Raw genomic sequence first — 22706 nt, 5'->3', positions numbered from 1 at the left:
AATGCTATTGTTGTTCAACAGAAAATGGACTGGGATTAGTATCCTTGTGATTACATTGACTATGGAATGGAAAGCTTCAATCGGATACACTCTACCGATGTGTTCAAGGATCTACAGCGCAGATCTTTAGTTCTTCTCCTTGGCAACAGTTCCTCTTGAGACCAGAAATGATCTAAAGTTCTAGGGTTTTAGGTCTAATCCTTATACCCCAAAAAGTCTTTGTTCTATTTGTGCAAGGGTCTCTGAGCCCAGTCCAACCCAGGTCTGTCCTCACTGGTGCAGTATGACCACATGGGGTGGAGACAGCATTCTGCAAGGGAGACAGGTCCTATTCAGGCAAGAGCAAATCTTCTCCCACTTCTCTAAATGCAGCCTAGCCCCATTCAGCTCAGTTCTGAGTCATCCAGGAAGGGCCAGGCACACCTCAACCCCCCACAGTGGCTTTCTACAGTGAATGCACATCCCCAGCTCCTGTCACTTCAAAATCAGACAGTTAATACACAAACAGTTAAAGCCACTCAGAATGGTTAAGCAAGAAAATCCATACTTTCTAAAAGTGTCATTTTCAAACACAGAATCAGAAAACCCTCTTTACTAAAATATGTGTTATTAAATCCTGAGTTCAGAGAGCCTAAACTTTATTTCTCTATCTTGTCCCAATGGGAAGTTACAAAGTAATTCCCATTCTATCCTGTGGGTGGACAGCTTTTCAATAGTGAAAAACAAGATTGGCAGTTTTTCACTACAGGACATGTCACACACACCAGTACACGTCCTACCTTTCACATATACTGCACTCAGCCCAGGGGGTACATTTGGCCTACCATAGCGGTGTCTTACATGTAAGAAAAGGTAAGGTTAGGGCCTGGCAAGTGGGTGCACTTGCCAGGTCGACATGGCAGTTGACAAACTGCGCACAGACACTGCAGTGGCAGGTCTGAGATACCTTTTCAGGGCTACTCATGTGGGTGGCACAATCAGTGCTGCAGGCCCACTAGTAGCATTTGATTTACAGGCCCTGGCACACTTCAGTGCACTTTACTAGGGACTTACCAGTAAAGCAAATATGCCAATCTGGGACAACCAATTGTAACAACAATTTACACAGGGAGCACTTGCACTTTGACACTGACCAGCAGTGAGAAAGTGCTCAAAGCATCTAAGCCAGCAAAAACGAATGCAGGATTTAGAGGCAAAAGGTCAGGGGAAACCTCGCCAAAGATGCCTAGTTTAACACTGGGCAGAAGTGCAGCTTCAAAGCTCTTACAAATAAGCCGATGTTGCAAGGAGGAGGAGGCAAAGACTACAGGGGCTGATGGAATACCGTGAATAAATCCTAAGGCAATAAGGACATAACTGTTGGTTGAGGCCGTTGGGACCGATTCCCTTGACCACTATACTCCAAATCCCTCTCAAAGTGGTAAAGTAGACACCAAGACACAATGATTTTATCTTGTTAATTGCGTGTAACATTTCTTTCACCTGCAGTGGGAGCCCTGAGGCTGTAAGCACCTACGGCCAACACAAAACCTTATTGCATTTTTGCTCAATAAACCTTTGAGCTCTTTTAAATGGAGCTATATTTAAAAAATGTAACCTGGTTCAGTCAGTAAGTCAATCAATCTTTATTCGGTTAATAAAAACCATAAAAGAATACACAGCCTAAAAACATTCATTAAAAAATCATCAACAGATCAATATCCCTTGCCCAATTATAATCATTAAATGACTTATGCCTAAATCAAAAAACTCATCAGTAACTAAAACACAATCAATTAATCAAGTTCATTCTTCAAATTGTGAAACAATAAAACAAAGCTCATTTAAAAGCTGACATTGATAATAAATTCGAGTAATTTTAGCCGTTAAATACAATCTCAGTAACATCTTCACATATAAATAGTTCTCAATAAATATTCAGGGTTGAGTTCATAAAAATTGCAGTTGTAAAACAGTCTGGAACAATCAGTGCGAAGTAAAAGATAAAAAGTCCATAGAAGGATAAAACCTCTACAAAGAAGAGCCAATAACCGTCCAATATAATCATTTACCTACGATATTCCTTATTTTCACAGCAGTAGCAATACATTCATATACCATTTTGCATATACATTCAGTATTAAGCAGCTAAAATAAATGAAGCACCGGCCTACATTTTCTAATATTTAGTATCCGTAATAGTGGCATAATAAAGTCTTTCCGTGGTTTGGAATAAAGCTGCAAAAGAAGAAAAAGTCTAATATATTCTGAGCTGAGTTACAATCACATGGACAAGGATCTTAAAAAGAGTCAGAAAATACTTTGTTCAGGTCAGAGACCAAGAAATGTGCGATCTTAAGCCTAAATCTGGCAAGATAAAATCTTTTAGAGTGGCTATAAGGGAACAAAAGGTAAAGTTAAACTCTTTCAGTAACATAACATAACAGGTGCATTTGTAAAGCGCACGTTCAACCCAGCAACGGGGCATCTTGGTGCTGAAATAACAGATGTATATTGTTACCCAACTCAATGGTACTCATTTTATCGACCTCAAATGGATGAGTGGGCCCGCCGGGATTTGAACCTGTGACCATGAGGTCGAACACAGGCCCCTGCACTGGATGCATTAGTCCACTGAGCCACCAGACCCGGCTAGTAGTGATCAGGGGTAAATATTTTGCCACTCTCTTCTTACCCCACTCCCTAAAATTCCCTTTCTCCCTTTATAGGGTTAGGAGGCCTTGTTTTAACTGAGTTTTTGGGAGGGCTGCACTAAGTTGCAGTTTTAAGAAGGAATCTACTCTGCCCATTAGTTCAAGCTGCTTTCGAACATAGCTAAGCCAAGGGATTTTGTGCATATGTTCAAGGCCTAAACAACCCTGTATTATTGCTCGGTTGAGTACGGGTTCATATTTTGTCCAAATAGACCGCCAAAGCATAACAGAGGCAATTTGTATACAATGTGAGAGAGGAACTATTCCTAGTTCCATATGGCATATTATAGCTGGCAAAGGTGCCATTGTTTTGGAACACCATTATGGTGATTCCCACTGAAGGATAATCACACCTGCATACCTCAAGAAATTGATTCCCTGCCTGAGGAGAGCCCTGGGCTTTACTTCGAGGCCCTGTTCACCAACGGACATCAGAAGCAATTTTTGCTTTCTCCATGCACACAAAGAGAATGAGCAGACAGGGGAGTGGGAGAAGCTGGCCCCTCCGCCCGGTACAGCAGTGCAAGTGGCAGGCAGGCAGGCAGAAGAGCTGCCAAGACTGCATGGCTCAAGGAGCCTGCTGTGTGCCCCCTCTCCGAAAGTGGCAAGGTCAGAAAAGTGTGTCAGACCTTAACATCGTAGGGGCACCCACACAGTAAAATCGGCAGAGGTAGCTGCAGCTTTCCTATGAGAGAAAGCAAAGGGGAAAAATACATACTGCATTAGCACATTAAAGGGGCAGTGGTGCTTGGCTTTCTCAGAGTCCTGGTTATTAGGCCTACAGGAACACAATCCTAGGATTGCGGGTTGGGGTGTCAATATTAACAAATCGACTCTGACCAATGTTTAGATGGTCTCTCTAGGGAGAGACAACATATCAACATTTTTCATGTTTTGGGATTTTCTGTAATTAATGTTTGTCTCTCCAATAAGAGGCATCATGCTCATGTATCATTTTAGGTCTTCCTACATTTTAGGGATAGACATCCTGATTCTGGTAGGGTGAGCACAGGTTATCTTTAAGTGTGCATCTACCTTACCCTGCCTAGAGTGGTGGTTACTGCCTGACCTAGGTGCATAACTCAGCCAACTTGGAATCCCATTTCTAACATTAATGATCAGCGGTGAAGATAGGACTTGTGTTTGTGCAATACCGTATAGTCAGAAGGCTCCTTTTGCTTTTGGATTCTAAGTAAATCTCTTTGAGAGACTCTCTTCCTTTAGAGTCTTGCAAATGAAACAAGTCCCTTGTGAAAAATCCTTCACAAACTGTCAATTTACATGTGCTAACCCCAAAAACCTTTAAGGAAACCTTTGAGCCTCCCTTACAGTAGTTGGAGAAGGCCAATCAAGGAGTGCAGAGACGTTTTTAGAATTCCTAACAATTACATTGCCAAAATCCAAAATCCAAGATATTAGATATAGAAAGGGCCTGGCCAATAAGTTCTGGACCTGTTCTAGAGTCACAATCCGATGGTTCTTTTCCGCAGCATGGAAGTGTAAAGGGGAGAAAAGTCATTATGAAACAATCAATTAGCCAATAATTCTCCTTGATACATAATAACCCATGAACAACTACTTAAGGTTAGTTAGGTTTATTACGAAGCCAAATAACTGAACCTAAAGACACCGCAATACGAGGGTATAGAAATACAAAGGAATTAGCATGAAGCCAAATCTGCGCATCCAGTTTAGACAGTGCAGCACAAACGACACAATGAGTTAAAGAAGTAGGATACAGAAAATCAGAAAGTTTGAGTCCAAATTTCCCTGCATCGAGGGTTGAAGAGTGAAAAGCATTAAATCTATCCCTACTCTAGCACTAAGGTGACATCTCTACATAAGCATTTTCAAAAGGAAGGATTAAAAGGTGCCAGTGTGTGGAGTCTTCCTAAGACATCTCTTCACCATCAATGGGTCAAGTAGCATGAAGCTACCATCGCAAAGACAGAGCTTGTTCAAGAATGTTCTCTCTCTCAAGGCAAGAAAGAAGTGGTGCACTATCCCTACTTCCAACAACCAATTATCCACAGGTTGCACTCCCATGATGCAATTTGAGTCACGCCATCCACTCTGGGTACAATCCTGAAGGTAGTTTACCACGATGTTGACCGTATACCACACTCGCAACAATTTGTCCTTGTTTCCCAGGCCTTCTCCTGTGTGAAGCGCAACTACCTCCCTTTATTGACTCAAGCCACACAATTGTAACTTTTTCTCCCCTTGCCTAACTAGTAAAACAAAGACATTATTCTACCTAAAAGAGCTCTTCTTCACCTGCAACACAAAACGTGAGAAAGAACAGATTTCACAGCACACATAAAATTCAAACTGTTAATTCTAAAGCGAGAGGTTTCAGGGACTTGCATTTCAGGCCTATGAATTCTAGCTAACAAAAGGAAGCATCATGGAGGCTTTACGAATTCACATAACAATAATGCAATTTCAACTAATACATTTACCTATGTATGATATAACATGATTAATAAACACATTTAATACTTGAATATTTGTCAGTGCAAAACACAAATTCTTCACGTTAATGTTTCCTGCTAGTTACATTCATTTTCTACATTGATTCTCCCTGCTAATCGTCAATGGACTAAATACATCACATATTCATGTTAATACATTTTCATAATTCTAACATCTTCATGTTAATACAGCAAAATAATATATGCAGGTACGCTCTACATGTGATTATGATGTACCCCTACAAATGAAATAAGATTTCCACTCTATCAATATCTTCTTTTTTCGAATTTGCACTTTTAAGGTTTGCATGACAGTTGCTTTTATCGACAGCATAGCACCACATGTCTCTACCCCATTAGACAGAGTGGGAATGCAAGACTCTGTTGTGACCACCCTGCATGCTGCGGCACAACATTAAAACCCTGAAAAGTGATATGTTGGGAATAATAAGGCCTATGGAACCTTATCTGTGTTAAACCACCTATTGAGAGGAGTAGGGAGAGGGATGACAGAGAACTGTGATCTCTTCAGCTGAAGATATGGAAGCACAGCTGAAAAACCCTCTTCAGTTTTACATGAACTCAATAAAGTAAGTGTTACTGCAGTAATTGCAAAGAATGCTGATATTCATGGGCCGCACAAAATGCAGGCAACACAACAGAAAAGTATTTGTAATTTTTCACACTGTGAATATTTGTGTTGTCAGGTGGTCTTGTCTGCAATATCAATATATTCTAATGCTAATCCCAAGAAAGGAACCATTTTTACCAACAAGGTGCATAACCATCATATATTACGTCCTCAATTTCATAGCAAATATGGAAAAATGTCGACTGTTTTAGGCTGTTGAAAGACTCTAAATGGACCACGACCCAGAAGGTTAAGCCATTACTCAATCTACAGTTTAGGGACTAAATAATAATCTTATATAAAAATCAAAAGTATCATGTGCAAATTGTAAACTAAATCCGCGATTTATATAACCTCTAATTTCTCTATCGATAATCCAGTCATAATAAAGCTACTCACATAAAACACCTGAGTAACAGTGAGGACTTTGCCACAGACCATACTCTACTTAAGATTTGTGTTTAAGAAATATGAATAATAATACATGGGAGTCAATAGTATACCTCTTGACACAAGCACGCAAAGACCATTTGCCTTGTTAAATATAGTTCCTTAATTTTCCATATGTATTTTTGTTTTTCACATGTGACATAGCTTTACTCTAAATATTGAATTTTGTTCCAATAGTGCGGACCCAGTCTTCAAGATAACTACTATTGGTATTCCCATGCTCCAAAGTCATTGTCAGGAATTCTGAGGAAGTAAAAATAACTTGCATTAGTCATAAGATAAGAATTTTCCTTTGAGGTCTTTATTGGTAAACAGTGAAGATGCAGCGCTCTTTGGACAATGACGACATTCCTATATACTTGGTCACACTTATTTAAACATGTTCTTAAATAAAAGTGCTCAATAATTTAACATGAATAAGACATTACTAAAATAAAGTGGGAAACATCAGAAAGGGGCACTTTAAGTAAGGTGATGGATAGAATGTGTCCCAGAAATCATATCTGTGTAACTCAGAAACAGAAGAAATTGTAGCCAAAGGCAATATGTTGTGTAAGTGTGCACTGTAGGTGACATATACTGCAGGTGACCGTAAATAACCAAGTTTAAGGGCTGACATACATGTTTTTCAAGAAGCTAATTACCTGGTTGGTTTATAAATTATGTTTCTATCGAACATTCATGTTGTCCACCTTTTCAGATGGGTCCTGTGTATAGAGTGCATGCAGCCGAGCTAATTATAGACAATGATCATCACTTGTCACAGTCAACTAAGCATTTACATTCATTATTGCTGTTACTACTGATAAAGGTAATACAATTTGCCATTTACATTTGTATTAGTTACTTACCTTTTATCTTCATAATTATGGAGTATTGTTAGTTTAACATGCACATATAAGGCTATTAACAACGCCTACTTCACCTGAACAGGTTTTTAACAGCCAGTTAACATTGTATGCAATTAACAGAATCAGCTGATGTGCAATACTGATAAAACTGAAATTCTTTTTTTTGAGCACCTCGGTGCCCTCCGATTGGTCCTCTTGCTGGCCAGATGGTTCAATCCCACCTGTGTCTCATACAGACACAGCTACGAACCTGGGAGTTAAGTTTGACAGGTGCCTGTCTTTCTTACCCCAGACCAGTACAGTGAATGGCATGTGCTTTGGTACATTAAGAGTGTTGAAAAAATTCTGCCTCTCCTGTCTCTGCCAGGAAAACAGTTATTTAGGCTCTCATTTCATCTCTCCTTGATTATGCTAATACCTTATATCTTAGCTTGCCAGAATATGCCATCCATAGATTGCAAGTGGTACAAAATGCTGGTGCGCGCCTCTTACTAAATCTATTGAACAAAACCAGGATCTTGAGTCATCTCTCCTCTTTGCACTGGCTCCCAGTAAAGAAAGAAGCTTGTTTGAAGACTTGATACAAATTTTTCGTGCTCTCCACAACATTGGCCCAGGATATCTGGCTTTCCGTATTCAGTTTTATACACATGCGAGGAGCCTAAAGTCTTCCCATCTGGCCTTGGCCAAAGTGCCGAGAGTGAGACTGTCAAGGATCAGAGGAACCTCCTTTTCCTTGCTAGGGCTGTCTGCATGGAACTCTCTCCCGATGCATCTGAGACAGGAAACTTCAGAACCTGCTTTTAGGAAAGGATTAAAAATCTCGTTATTCACTTTGGGCCTGAGTCACAAAAGTAATCTGAGACAAAATCCTATCTTTACGACTTTCGGTATTCACAGACGGCATTTAGGAGTACTAAAGTTAGGATTTTGTCTCAGTTAAACTGTCTCAGTTAAACTTAAGTTTTGGTCTTAAGTTAAACATAAGATAAACTTAAGTTTAACTGAGACAAAATCCTAGTCGTAAAGTTAGGATTTTGTTTCAGTTAAACTTAAGTTTGTCTTAAGTTTAAGTTAAGACCAAAACTTAAGATTGACTGAGACAAAATTCTAACTTTAGTACTCCTAAATGCCTTCTGTGAATTCCAAAAGTCGTGAAGTTAGGATTTTGTCTCAGATTACTTTTGGGATTCGGGCCCTATGTAATCTGGCTTGTTCTTGGAAAGAGCCGGGACTCCTAGGAGCATCTGTATGCTTTATAAATCTGTTTCATCATCATAATACATTTCACATGATTGGTTTATTATTAATTCTTCAACACAGGTTAGGCAGTATGTCAAAAATAGGTAAATTCAAATAAAATATCAAATAACTCCAAACCCATATCGTCTAGCAGAGGTATACATTTTTAATAGAAGTTAAGAAGCCATTACATGTCATAAAAGAGTCAAGGTTAGATGGCACATAGTACATTTACATTTCTGAATGTAAGTTATTGATATGTATTAATTTCTATTGTATGGTCCCTCTACATTGCAAATCCGTAAGTAGTTTGTTTGTTTTCTTCCTGTTGGTACAAGAAAAATTATCCTCTTCCTCAGATCCAGGTGAAAATACGGAGATGATCATCTCTTTTAGCAACCATTCGCATTAGTGGCACTTACATTAGTCTCCTTTTTGGAACACTGTAGTCAAGCATGTGCAAGTGCATGCAGTTTTTCTCAGATTGTGCCGGCTACTCTATCTAGATGTAAGTATGAGGGGCAATATAACAAACCATAAGGGAGACAGATAAGATTAATATTTTTTTAATTTGGGAAAAAGAGATACTGCTTTGCACATTTGTAACATAATGAACATTCAGTAAAATACAGCGTCAATACAGGACAAAAATGTATTTTTAGGTCAAGCGCGAGCTAGCGCGCAAGCTCTGCTCTGCGAGGTGGTAGTTCAGTACGGAGAGACGCTTCGCCCCCTCCCCTGCCCTTATTTTTCATTGGCTGGTGTGTTTGTCCTTTGTAAATGCTGTCTTCTGATTCATTATGAGGCTTGTTAGTCCCTCCTTAGTACAGCAATGTCGTCATTTGTATCCTCCCATGGCTAAGGGCCCCTTTACATGGTTGTTACACGGGGCGTGTACTATTTCCGTTATTACAAGTCTGACATCCAGTGCATCAGATCCATTGCATTTTGTTGCAGCCTCTCCGCCATGAAGGCAGCAGTATACAGGTAACAGCGAGGAGTTGGGTGGGGCGGTTAGGGGGAATTTGTGTACTAGTGTGTGAATGTGACTGTGCTTGTCTGAATGAGTGCGTATCTGTCTAGGTGTAGTGGCGTATAGATTATTTGATGAACTGGGTCATGGTATGTCGAGTTGCTTTGGAATTTTAGGATATGCTTATGTTTGTGGTTTGATAGTAGTGTCCCAATGTATTTAACTATTGCGCTTACTGCATTAAAAACCTTGTAAAACTGAGGCCTGGCCTCATGCCCTTACAACAGTTTTCTTTTCGACCTATGACATTTGTTAAAGTGGCAGAATTCATCAGGTCGGAACACAATTCTCATCTCAAACTTGCAAAATAATTTATGTGACCGACCGCCCATAAAAATGTTTGTCTCTTTTTACAATTCGATTTCTTTTTATAACGTATTGGTTCACATTGTATACAACAGGACATGTATTTTAATCATATTGGTTTTCGCCACAGATATCACAGGTGCAACATCAAATCAAATTTAGTCACATGAACATCAGTTTCGTACGCACACTTCTTACTTAAAGGTCCACATTGACGCCATCTTGTAGCAAATTTTAGGACTGTCATTTTTATATTCCAAATTAAATTGGTTTCTTAATACAACACATTCACATGCCAGTTACTGTAGACATCAAACTTTTGCAACTTTCAAAAAGAGCTGCATCAGACTATGAAGATGCAGCACCGTATAGGTCTGCTGACAATTCAAAAAAAACATTTACTTCCATATATCTGTAACAATGCCTTTGGGCTATTATTGGAAAAGACAGATGGGCTTATTATACTATCAGAAACCTACTACCGATCTACCTAAACTAAACCACTCAGTACCAATTAGGACATGCACTCAATGCATGCAGAGATGTGTCACATGCATCTGGTATCTTGGATGACATTTGGAGGTCAAAACCACCACCACCAATACCACCACATCCAATACCCCACCACCAACCCCACCACCAATACCACCACCACTAATACCAATACCACCACCACTAATATCACCACCACGACCAATACCAGTACCACCAATAGCAATACCGCCACCACCAATACCACCACTTCCACCAATACCACCACCACCACCAATACGAGCTCCACCAATACCATCACCACCAATAGCACCACCTCAGCGCCTCTTGCTCACTAGTAATTGCAGGGGCTCTGTATGAGGCCGGAGCTGTAGCCAAGACCATCCTTCCCTCCCTCCAAGCCTGCCATAAAGCACAGCCCATCTTGCACCAGGAGGTGAAGCCAGGGCCCTACTACAGCTGGAGTGTTTTTTTATTAGGCCAAAGATAGCAATGACATTACGCAATGCCACACTGCACACTCAATTCACGGAGAGGGCAGGAACTAGACCCCCCGCTCTTTCTCCTGAGCTGCGACAGTGTAATCACAGAGCAAAAGGTGTTGGAGCGCTTTGTTAGTGTTTAAAGCTCAGGTCATATGTAACTCGCACTTCACACTTTGTGCCAGTGTAATTTACAACACTTCTTCACTGCACTATTTATCACTACTTTGAAGACGTCGTAGGCCGGTCTCTTCCTCTGATATTTACAATCTGACAAGCAGTCGAGAAGGCCCTTTATTGCAATACTATAGGTCTCTCATTTGCAAGAGTTTAAGCTATTAGTATTGTAAATGACAATGCCTTTTATTTATGTTTTAAAACCCAAAACATAAATAAAAGGCATTGTCAATTACAATGCCAATAGCTCTAACTCGCGTGAATGCGAGAACTATTGCATTGCAGATGCTTGTTTTTCAGATCACTGCTTTATTTCAGTGGTTACAAAAAAAATCCCTTCAAGGTGTATCTGTCAGTTTGCCTATAGTAATATCTTTTGTTAAGTTGTTTTTCGGTTTCATGACAGTAGAAATGTATGCCTATTTTAAAACACTTCACTATTTACATTATTATTGTTTGTAAAGGTATTTTCATTGTGACCTAAGTAGTCACACTCTCTCGGGGTAACTAAAATGGGCTCAATTTGTGACCCCAGTGTGTTAAATAAGATGGGAGTGGTCATTTTTTATATCTAAGAAGCATCTGAAAACACCTTTATCTTCTTTATAAAACTGTACTAATCAACTTTAAAATCATATTTTTTCAGTCTGGTCTAGAGACAGCCTTAACTGTCTAGCAAGAGTCAATGAACAATGAAGAACATAAATACAACATGCGTAAATATATACATACATTATCTATTGGACTGTTAAGATTTAACCTGGATTTTGCTTCCACCTGCCACATTAAACAGCATGGAGCAATGGGTCATCCCATGTCAGCTATTAGCTCTCTGTCTCTGAAATCGTTGGCATTTTGCCGGATCAATGATTTACTCTCCCAATGCGTTTTACTTACCATTCTGTGACCTTTCTTCATTTTTAAGCCACCCTTGTGTATTTAAACTATGCCTTCCAGTTATGGCAATTCAAATCAAATATAACTTTTTCTTTGAGCCAATAAAAATAATTTTTCCAGTGGTGTACACTAAAAGCATAAAGATTTTATATACCTGTTCAAAGTACCCTGGTTGCTGGAAAGAACCCATACTGTTAAATTAAAAGTATATGCAAGCAATGCAATGGTTATGTCTTTTTTAATTTCTTATATTGTTAAGTTTTATTGAAAGTATATGGCCACCACATTTAGGCAGCAGCATTTTTTTCTTTTTCATTTTGTTGCACATGCCAAACCCCAAAAGAGTTTCTATGCCTGTTCACAGTATAGCTGACTGCTAAGAAGAATTCGTACTGTTATAATAAAATGATGTGCTGGTTTGTGCAATGGTTAATGGTTATTACATTTTAAAGTTTCGTTACAAGCATTTGGCTGCCACATTTGGGTGGTGGCATTTGTTTCCTTTCATTAGTGTGTCATATGCTTGCAATAAAAAGAAAGCATTGCACAGCTTTCTATAGCCAGACCAATTGGCTTTGCCAATCCTTATCAAGTTTTGGGTACTAAGGCGAGTAGGTTCTTCATTTGCCCAGTTGTGAAGGACAGAATATATATTTCTAATGAAAACAAACATAACTTATTTTTTGTGAGAAAAATCATACATTGGCCTTATTTACCATTGTACCATCAGGTAGACAGTGTGAATCTCCATTATCTAGTTGTTGGCAAGCTTGAAGACTTGCATAGAACTCTTGTTTGTGTCTTTGTTTTAGCATTATTCAGAGCAGACAAATTGACTATTCTGCTTCTCAGTGTGTGATAAAGGTCACGCTAGAGATTCTCATCTGCAGAACACTTTTCAACTTTCAGGAATGTAACTATGGCAGTGAACCAGTAAGCATCACTCAGCTACCCAGGGTGCTGTGACAGCTGAACAGCATAGGGAAGAATGCACGTTGTCACTGCAATGAGGAAATACTGGAAGGGGTGCATGACAAATAGAGGCGAAGTCTTATTTTAAAAAAATCACAAAGGAGAAAGATAACCGAAAATATGCACCTTAGGATGTGGTCTACTGCTCTCTAGCTATGCTCTACCTGATCAGGCCAGAGGGTCACAGGAAGAAAGAGGCCATCCCTTCTACTGCCAACGTTTCAATGAAGCTGCTTAGCTGATTCTGGTGTTCATGTGATAGGTTTCATCCTGTACACCCAGTCTCTAGGTGCGGGCATTTGGTGTGTCCTGAAGTATGCACCATTTTTATACATGCTTTAGACAATCATAGAAATAATGCCATTACAAAGTTTTCTGAAGTTTTACGTCACATACTAGTCTCTCTTAAGTTCTATTTCTGTGCCGCTATGTAGTGTGCTGTCTTGTATGCGCCTTCAGGGTTTTAAGAACTGTGGCACTTATGACTGTTTTGCTGAGGTGGTGGTGTGTTGGGGTAACATGGCCAGGTGGATATGGATCACTTTGGTAGGTGCACATAGAATTAGAAGAGAGGTTGAGAGTGAGTGGCCCTCCTGTGACTTTCTCCTTGCCACTGCCAGAAATAGGCTTCTGGGCTCCCGATTCAAGAATGCAATAGCCTAGGAACTTTGCAAATCCCGAAAATGAGGGCATGCCAATTCCACAATTCCAGCTCTTAATTTCCAGGACTCTAAGGGATTCGAGTTCCTACTGCACAGTATATACTTAAACTACTTAACATGTATGGTGTGCCTTGATGTTTCATGTTGTTGGTACTAATCCTACTCTTATCTTACCGATTGAAAAATGCGTTATTCAAATGTACTAGTTCAAGACACAGCTATCTACCATAATAGAATACACAGAATAGCATTTTTCATAATTGTTCTGGTTATATAGTACAATAACAGAATTTTACAATTGAAAAGCATACAAATGTATTAGAACAAATTTATATCTAGTGTAGAACTGGACTCATATAATATATAATACATAAAGACATGTAGCAACTATTGCATTTTTCATAGAACATTAAAAATACTATTCTTGTCTTCAGGTAGTATTGTTTTCTCCCTGGCATAGTCTGTATGTGATCCTACTGTTCAGGGTTCACGTTTTGATTAAATGTTTTTGAAATGTACTTTTCCTGATATTCCTTGAAACCTTTTTACAGAAATTAAGAAAGCTATTAATGATTTGGTATCATTTACAGATATGGTGTGCAGGCATCAGAATTATTCTAATGAGTAATTATTCTCTCTTTTGTTCTTCTTCAGTTTCAACATCTTTTACAGATTCTGGACTGCACCAGTAAAGGGAAGTCTGCATGTCTCCCACAAAGCTCTATGTACAGTTAAAAAAGATAGCTAATGGGAACTACTTCGGGGTGCTTTATTGAAAGAGTTAATCGTTGTCAGCTAACGCAAATGTTTCCTGACTTCCTTATCCAGCTTCCAAGAATAAAAGAGCCATAGAAGAGTTAATGGTGTGGAATTCTCTGGTTCCTTTGCACTTAAATCCAAAAATACCCCCCTCTTGCGTTATTCTCAGAGATAAAGAAGATGTTGCCAGGGAGATGTGGGTTCAAACTCCCAAGGTCACATTGCAAGTATAAGTTACAACATGCACTGTTTGCAAAGGCATGTCTCTGGAGCCCAAGGTAACACCACAAACATCTCACATCCTACTGTGACTGCAGGCTGAGTGGAGCAGGAAACGCCTCTGTATTAAATATTAAAGGGACTCCCTGCTCCCGAGACCACCCTAGACTAGTGCCCTGAAGGAGTGCCAAGAAGATCAATTTTCCAGTTTGCCCCAATTCTCTTAGAAAGAAGGAAACCAATATATAGACTCAGGCACCCAAGCTACTTGGTGACCATGCCTCCACCTGAGGTCTTGCCTGGACATATACTCTGCAAAAAGGGAAGATAAGGGTGGATTATTTTATTTTATTTTTTTTATTTTTTTTATTGAGCTTGATCTGTTTCATTCGAACAAACAATAAAAAGAATAGATTCTTAATACAGCAGAAAGTACACCAGATAAAAAGAACAAAATCATTACAACACAATACAAATGCACAATTAATATAAAATATAGCAGATACAAAGTAAATCTCTACATGTTTTACATCATCAAATCATATCAACCCTTCTCTTATCAGGGGGGTGATCAAACATTGGAGTACCAGTTGGAAATTGGGGCCCAGATCTGAGTACCCCGGGCTCTAGTTTTCCTGCCTCTTGTGCTATATATAGCTGTCTCCTGCTTATATATGGCAAGAAATCGGCTAAGCCACATCTGAAAGGTAGGTACATTGGGATCTTTCCAACAAGCAGCCAAAATGATACGAAAGACGGCAGTACCCAGGAAGACAATCCTCTGTTCCTCCAAGCTATACCCCAAGGATTCGTCATAACCTAGAAGAAATAGGGTAGCGGAGGATCTAAGATTCCGCCCGAATATTTGAGTCCAAAATCCTCCAATCAATGTTTGCAAATTATCCAATTTTGGACATTCGGCAAACATGTGAATTAAATTTGCCTGTCCCTGTCTACATCTAGGGCAGCAGTCATCTACTCGCATTCCCCAGGTAAACAGTTTAGCCGGGGTAAAATAAAGGTTGTAAATAGTTTTAAAATATTGTGCTTTGAGATTGGGCGCTAAAAATAATGTTGTGTAGAGAGTTAGGGAGTAGTCAATATCTACATCTGGGTTTCCAAGCTTTTGTGCCCAGGATCTCTCCACACGATCTAAATCGTCTTTAGAGGATTGAGAGAATATATCATATAAAGTGCCTATCCTAATGGCTCGTTTCTCAATAATAGAAAAAAAAAGAAAACTATCTAAGTTGATATTAAGTTTAGATTTCCGAATATTAGTAAAGACTTGGAAATATTTTAAATAATCTGTAGATGGAATATCAAATCTCTGTTGTAATCCCTCAAAAGATGGAATAAAATTCTGTCCAAAAAGATGACCAACTGTATATATGCCTAAATTCTCCCATCTCCTAGAGACATTATCTATCAGAGATGATGAAATGATCTTGCTATGCCACAGAGATGTATATCTTGTTATTTTGGGTATACCTAATTGTTTTGAGGCAAGTTTCCAGGTTTTCCATGCATCTCCAATCACCTTGAACTTGGTCTTTTTGTAATAGGACGCTTCCAGTTGTCGCAAAAATAGCCCTTGACATTTATCACCCAATCCCAGTTCAAAAATAGAAGGAATATAGGAGTCTATATTGGGTAGATTGGCCGGTTTAACTTTAAAGAGAGGGCCCATTTGTTGGAGTAATGTCGCCCAGAGATAAAATGTCAGGTTCGGGATACCAAGGCCACCTCTATGTAAGGGGAGAGTTAATAATGGTAATGCTCTCCTTATTTTACCGTAGTTCCATATAAATTTAGATATCGTGGAGTCAAAGATTTTAATAATACTACCGTCGGCAATCAATGGAATAGCCCGGAACAGATAAAGTATTCTGGGAAATATACTCATTTTGATATAATTCGCTCTCCCTATTATTGAGAGATGTAGGTTATCTACTCTCTTAAGATCTGTTTTTACTACCTTAATCAAAGGATCATAGTTAAGTCGATTAATCTCTTTTACCTCAGGAGAAATAATTACACCAAGATAAGTTGCGTTTTTAACTTTGTAAGAACTTTCATATATAATATTATTTGTACATAACACCATGGTTTTGTCTCTATTAAGTGAGTAGCCAGAATATACTCCAAAGGCCTGGGTTATTTGTTCTATTTCTGCTACTGCTTCGTCTGGATTCGTTGTAAGCACAGCAATGTCATCGGCATATGCCAATATTTTAGTAGAATATGAGCCCACCATAACTGGTTGTATTTGGGGGGAGTTAAGAAGCTTTAAAATTAAAGGATTAATCACTAGGGCAAATAATATCGGGGAACAAGGACAGCCCTGCCTAGTGCCTCTTTTTACCTCTATAAACTCTGACTTGAAGCCATCAATAAGTAGTTTAGCCCTAGGGCTGATATACAGAGCTTTTAGGGCTTTAATAAAGCCTGGGCCAAAGTTATTATATTCCATTATTTCCCATAAGAACCGCCAAGACACTCGATCAAATGCCTTTTCGGCATCGAGTAAGACCATTGACATCTCTCCCCCCATGACGCCCATGATGTCAAATAGGGCAATGACTCTACGGGTATGGTCAGTTGTTCCTCTCCCTGGGATAAAACCGTGTTGCCATGGGGATACAAGATGTTCAATGATCCCCCTCATTCGGTTTGCAAGTATCTTGGAATATAGCTTTGAGTCAGAGTTTATAAGGGAGATAGGTCGATATGAAGATGGAAGCTGGGGGGGTTTCCCCTTTTTTGGAAATATTGCTACGTTGGTATGTTTCCAAGACTCTGGCGTAGCTGAGTGATATTGTATTCCTAGAAACAGGTCAAGTAAATAGGGGAGTATCTGTTTGCCCAGCACCTTATATAATTCTAAAGGGATCTTGTCAGGACCAGCCGCTTTCCCATTAGCTAGGTCCGACAAAGCAATTTCTAACTCTACCATTGTGATTTCTTTCTCTAGCTCTTCTCTACCTCCTCGATCGAGTACTCTAGATAGTTCTGGTTCCGGCAACCACTCGCTAAGAAAGGTTTTCATGTCCCTTGTAGATAGATGCTCGTTATCATTTTGATATAGTTTTTGGTAGTATTTTCGAAAGACATCTACAATATCTTGAGGGGAGGTATACTGTTGGCCCTCATATTCTATATTCTTTATTTTATTATATGTCTCTTTTTGTCTAGTTTTGAGAGCTAATTGCCTCCCTACTTTTTCCCCTGCTTCATAGATTCTATTTCTATTGGCTTGATATATTTCCGCTGCTTTTTGCGTTAACGAGCTATTAATTTCAGTTTTTAAAATCAGTAATTTTTGCAGTATATCAGAGGTTGGTATTCCTTGCTGAATTTGTTTGGCATGTACTATTTCCAAGTTGATAAGTTCCGCCTTATGTTGCTTATTAATATTATCCTGAGTTTTCTTACATTTAGCTACATACGATATAGTCTCTCCTCTGATTACTGCCTTAAAGCAGTCCCATACACTGAATCTGGATGCACTATATTGATTACAATCAAAAAAAGATGGAGTAACTGATGTAATATAGTTGATATAATCTGGATTCAAAAAGAGCTTCCGGTCAAATGACCATTGGATATTAGATCTATTAAAACTATCCAATTCAAAAATTAATGTGAGTGCATTGTGGTCAGAAATAGTTTTGGGATCTTTAATTATATCAATTAGGGCTGACCTATGTATTGATGTCATAATATAATCTAATCGAGCATACTTATTATGGGGATAGGAATAATAGGTAAAGCCGTTATCATTCTGCCTCAAAGTGTCCCAAGTATCCCTTAAGTCATGACTATCCATCAAACAAGATATTGCCCTATAGACTTTAGGTTTCCGGCCACTGTAGTTCTGTGGGAGTCTGTTGTTTACTAATTTTTCTATATTTATGTTAAAATCACCACACAAGATAAGTGGACCGGCCCAAGAAGCCAGTTCTAATTCAAGTTCAATAAAGAGTTGTGGGTCATCCAGATTAGAGCCGTACAGTGAGCAGATGGTTATATCCAATTCCAGTTGAACCACAACCCACCTACCATATTTGTCGACAAGTCGACGTCTAGGTCTCCCCAAACCGGGTTTTGCCAAAATAGCGACCCCCCGTGTTTTAGATGTTTGAGATGTTGCTGCCATCAAGTTATATCCAGGAAATTTTAATAAATTTTTATCGCATCCAGCTATATGAGTCTCCTGAATACACAGAATATCAACAGGGTCCTGACGTAACAGTTGAAACAGTTGGGCCCTCTTTCTCCCATCATTGAGACCCGCTACATTCCAACATCGCAGTTTTACTCTCCCCATTCAAAACTATTCCCCATTGGACCGATACCATCAATGCTAAGTAATTTGCGCCACCACCAGCCGGCTTTGCATTTGATATTTACTCCATTCTGATCATTCAAAATAGTTGATGTAAAACTCCAATCACTTACAATGATTAGAATGACAAAAAGTCTTTGAAGGTTCCTAGACTACAGATCAAGCTCTTTTCTGCATTTTTCCCCCCCAGTATCCCCTCCCCCTCCCCCTCCCTTCCACCCCCTGCACCCGACCCTCCACCCTCCCCCACCCATAATGTGAGGCAATTAGACTCTATAAGAGTCTTTAGTGATGGAGAGATGCTCCCAAGCCAAACTTTAAGCTAAAAAAAAAAATAACATTGAAAAACAACCAAAAAAAAAAGGGGGGGGAAAAGAAAGCCCAAAAATAATAAGGAAGATATAGAGAGGCATATAGAAGCATATAAAGACTAGTAAATCTAATGTATCTTTATATCATTCTATCATTCTATCATTCTATCTTTATAAACTTTAAATGATGTCCAATACACTCTCTATTCTCCTCTCCCTTTTCATCAAGTCTTATTTCCAAAATTCTCTATTCTGTATATATCAGTGTTTCAGTGTAACAGGTTTCTTCCCATTCTCCATATCGCTAATAGACCTTTAAGTGATACTATCTAAAAATTCTTTGGCTTTTACTTCCGAAGTAAAAAATTTGGTCTGGCCATTGTATACAACTTTCAACTTAGCTGGGTTATTAAGATAAACTAGAGCTTTCTTCTCCATAAAGGGTTTAATAAGTTGTCGCAGACGCCATCTCCTCTCCACCGTCGTGTGGCAAAAATCCGGTCTTACAAAATAGGAAATGGAGTCCCTAGTCCGTCGAGCTTCTGGCCTGGCTCTATCCGAAATGGCTTGTCGAAGAAGAAAGTTTCCAAAAAACACAAGAACCGCTCGTGGATAATTTTCTTGCTTCCACGTGGGTCTCATAGTGATTGGAGTTCTATGGGCCCGTTGCACCTCGTGCTCCCAATTCCATGAAGAAAGCTCAGGAAGTGTATCTTTGAAGAGTTGGATGATGAAGGCCCGAATATCAGTACCTTCAATATTTTCAGGTATTCCGAGAACGCGTAGGTTGTTACGTCGTAAGCGATTCTCCATGTCCTCGAGCTTCCATCTTACATCACTCAATTCTGCTTCATGTAATCCCACTTGTTTCTGTGTGGCTGCAGCCTCTGCCTCATTAATAACAATACGATCTTCCATTTCTGTCATTCGGGTGTTAAAAGTAGTAACCGATCTTGATAGTTTACGCACTACACCCTGGACCTTATGCAGAGCGAGTTGTGCTTTGCGTCCATCCCTCGATGTCTCTTCTCGATGAGAGGCGATAGCAAGGAGGACTGTATCCATCACCGTGGAGAGCGTAGCATCCTGTTGATCCGAAGAGCAACACTGCGTCGGCTGGGAACTGGTGGCATGTTCTTGAGACCCCAGTGCGGTAGGAGGGGAATAATCCCAAGTTAGTCCCTGGGCCCTTTTCTTCCGTATGGTAGCTCTTTTATTTTCCCTGGATTCTGCTGTTCGCGCCTCTTGGTCACTCTCCATCTCTGAGCCAGTATTAGTTTCAATGTCCAGTTCAGAGTCATCTGACCATCTCGCGTCTTCCATCCCTTCCGATATTGAATAAAAGTCTGAAGGATCCCTGTCGGTGTCCGTTGGATCAGGAGTTATCTCACCCCCATCAACTCTCTCCTTGCCGTCAGGAACCTCCAGTAAATCTCCCAAATTTTTTGAGGTGGCGCCAAGATCTGCAATTTCATGATCATTCTCTAGCATATTGCAAATAGGTTGGTGTTGCAATACTTGCTCTTCCTGCACAGCCATAGCCACAGTAATTGGGGTTATAGTGACCGTTGGAGTCATTTCCAGTACTGTTACTGGTGCTGACATGAGTAAGCCTGCTGAGGTGGTCTGTATCGGTGTTGTTAAAGAGGCTAAAGCGACAGTAGACAAAGCAGGAATATCACACAAGGAAAGATTCTCTGTATCTTGTATTCCAACATTAGGGTCTATCCCAGCCTTTAGATCTTTCATTCCTGCCAATGCAGCTGTAGGCTCCTTGTAAAGCATAGAGCCGTCCACTCCTATACTTATAGCAGCATTCACATTGGTATTCACTGTTTCCTTGTCCTTTATTAAGCTGTTCTGAATTTGTCCACAAGGTGCCGCTATAGATCCAGAAATACCTCTCGAGTCACCCGCAGTTAGAGAAGCAGTTGGTTTCTCTGATGGGAAAAGCTGAACCTGAGCCGAAGAAGACACTGGGGCGGGAGTCCTCCGGAGCAGCTCGATCACGGATGGCTCAGCTACGGCTACAGGCATACCCAGCTTCTGTCTTGGGGCCCCCGCTGATTTTCCAGCTCCCGCGCCGAGATCTGCAACGCCGCCGCTGCCCTCCTGACGTGTGCCGCCTCGCTTCACCGCAAACTCTTTGTCACGAAGAGCCTGCTTCGCTGCTCTAGTCTTTGCTGCAGCTGCGGCTATCGTAGCGGCGTTTTTCGGCGCCATGCCAGAGGATACCCGGGAGGATACACGGGAGAAACTCCGGAAAGGCAGAGCCGGCTGGTCTTTCTCTGGGGGTCCGTCTTGCTTCACGCAAGTAGATACTCCGCTGGCCTGGACACGGGCGATTAATCGCAGTGCAAGCAATCCAATCAGGGAAGCGCAAAATGAGAAACGTAGCTGTAATGGAGTCGGGTCCGAAGCAGACTCCAATGGTTGACCTTCCACTCTGCTCTCGGACATCATACCAGGATCGCAACCCGGGGCTTTAAAGGGCAGCGAGGAATGAGGTAAATCCTTTTATTTCATCGTTAGTTTTTCTTAATTACAGCCGGACCTCTTCCTCTCGTCCATATTTTGTTTTTGGTCTATTTTAGAACGCTGGCTTGGGAGCTGCCTCAAAGCGGTCTAACAGGCCGCCGCCATCTTGCCTCTCTCTCAAGGGTGGATTATTTTCACCCACACATTGTCCAGTCAATGTGCAGCCTAGAACATACTCAAGTACTGATTGGATGCTGTTCCTACTCCACTTGAAAGGAAAGATGATGAAGCCTGCAAGAACAAAGTGTCTCAGATTTCCATCCAACTATAGACAGCCAAACACAGCCTAGAGGATATTATAGACACAGACATGCAGTTCAACATTTCCCCTGGTAGATTAAGTTTGCTTCCACATGAGATTAGAATTAAATTATTTATTGCACAATTACTTAATCATTACAATCATTACATACATAGTAAGTTCATTATAGAACATGATTGGTATATAAAAATAGAGTTATACTCGCAAATTATTTCACAACAAATTCTTAGTGGAGGTCTACCAGGAGATATTAATTATACTGTATTATTCATGAATGTTTCATCAATAAAATCTCAGCAAAAATATGCTGATAGGCTGGTAAAATCAAGCAATATCTCTAATGTGTCAGTCTATGTCTTTTGATAATGACCAGTCTGCAACAGGACTGCTCCTGCTTTAATAAATTTCATAAAGGACCGGCTAATTGTACAGAGTCCCCTCTTAGACATGCCTCTGACTTGGCAGGTTCAGATGTTTAGAATGCGCCCAATTGGTCGGAGGCAGAATTTTCTTAGTGGAATCAAGGCTCTACAGATACAATAATTCCTCTATATTGGTACAAAGGCGGCATTGACTGTCCTTCTCCTCAAGGTTCCTCCGCCCATACCAGTTTGCCTTTAATGGAACCAGACCAAAGCGCAAACCCATTAACTGGTGCTTCATTTGCAAGTTAAAGGAAGAGGAGAGATAGGATGGCACAACGCGGAGTCATAGAATGCTATGGCCCAACTACTGTGGCCCAGGTTTTTCACAGATTGAGCATCGCATTCTGTGGAATATTATCTTTGCTTGTTTTCTCAGTAGCTTAACCGCCATGATGGTAGGCAATCCGCTTTCCTATATTGATTCTGCTTCCAGTGCCTCCTCAGCATGCTTAAAAAACTTGTGCCAATTTGTTGCTGGATTA

This window comes from Triturus cristatus, chromosome 9, assembly GCF_964204655.1.
Source record: "Triturus cristatus chromosome 9, aTriCri1.1, whole genome shotgun sequence".
Classification (NCBI taxonomy): Eukaryota; Metazoa; Chordata; class Amphibia; order Caudata; family Salamandridae; genus Triturus; species Triturus cristatus.
The sequence above is the reverse complement of the archived record's forward strand: the minus strand, read 5'-3'. Positions refer to the sequence as shown.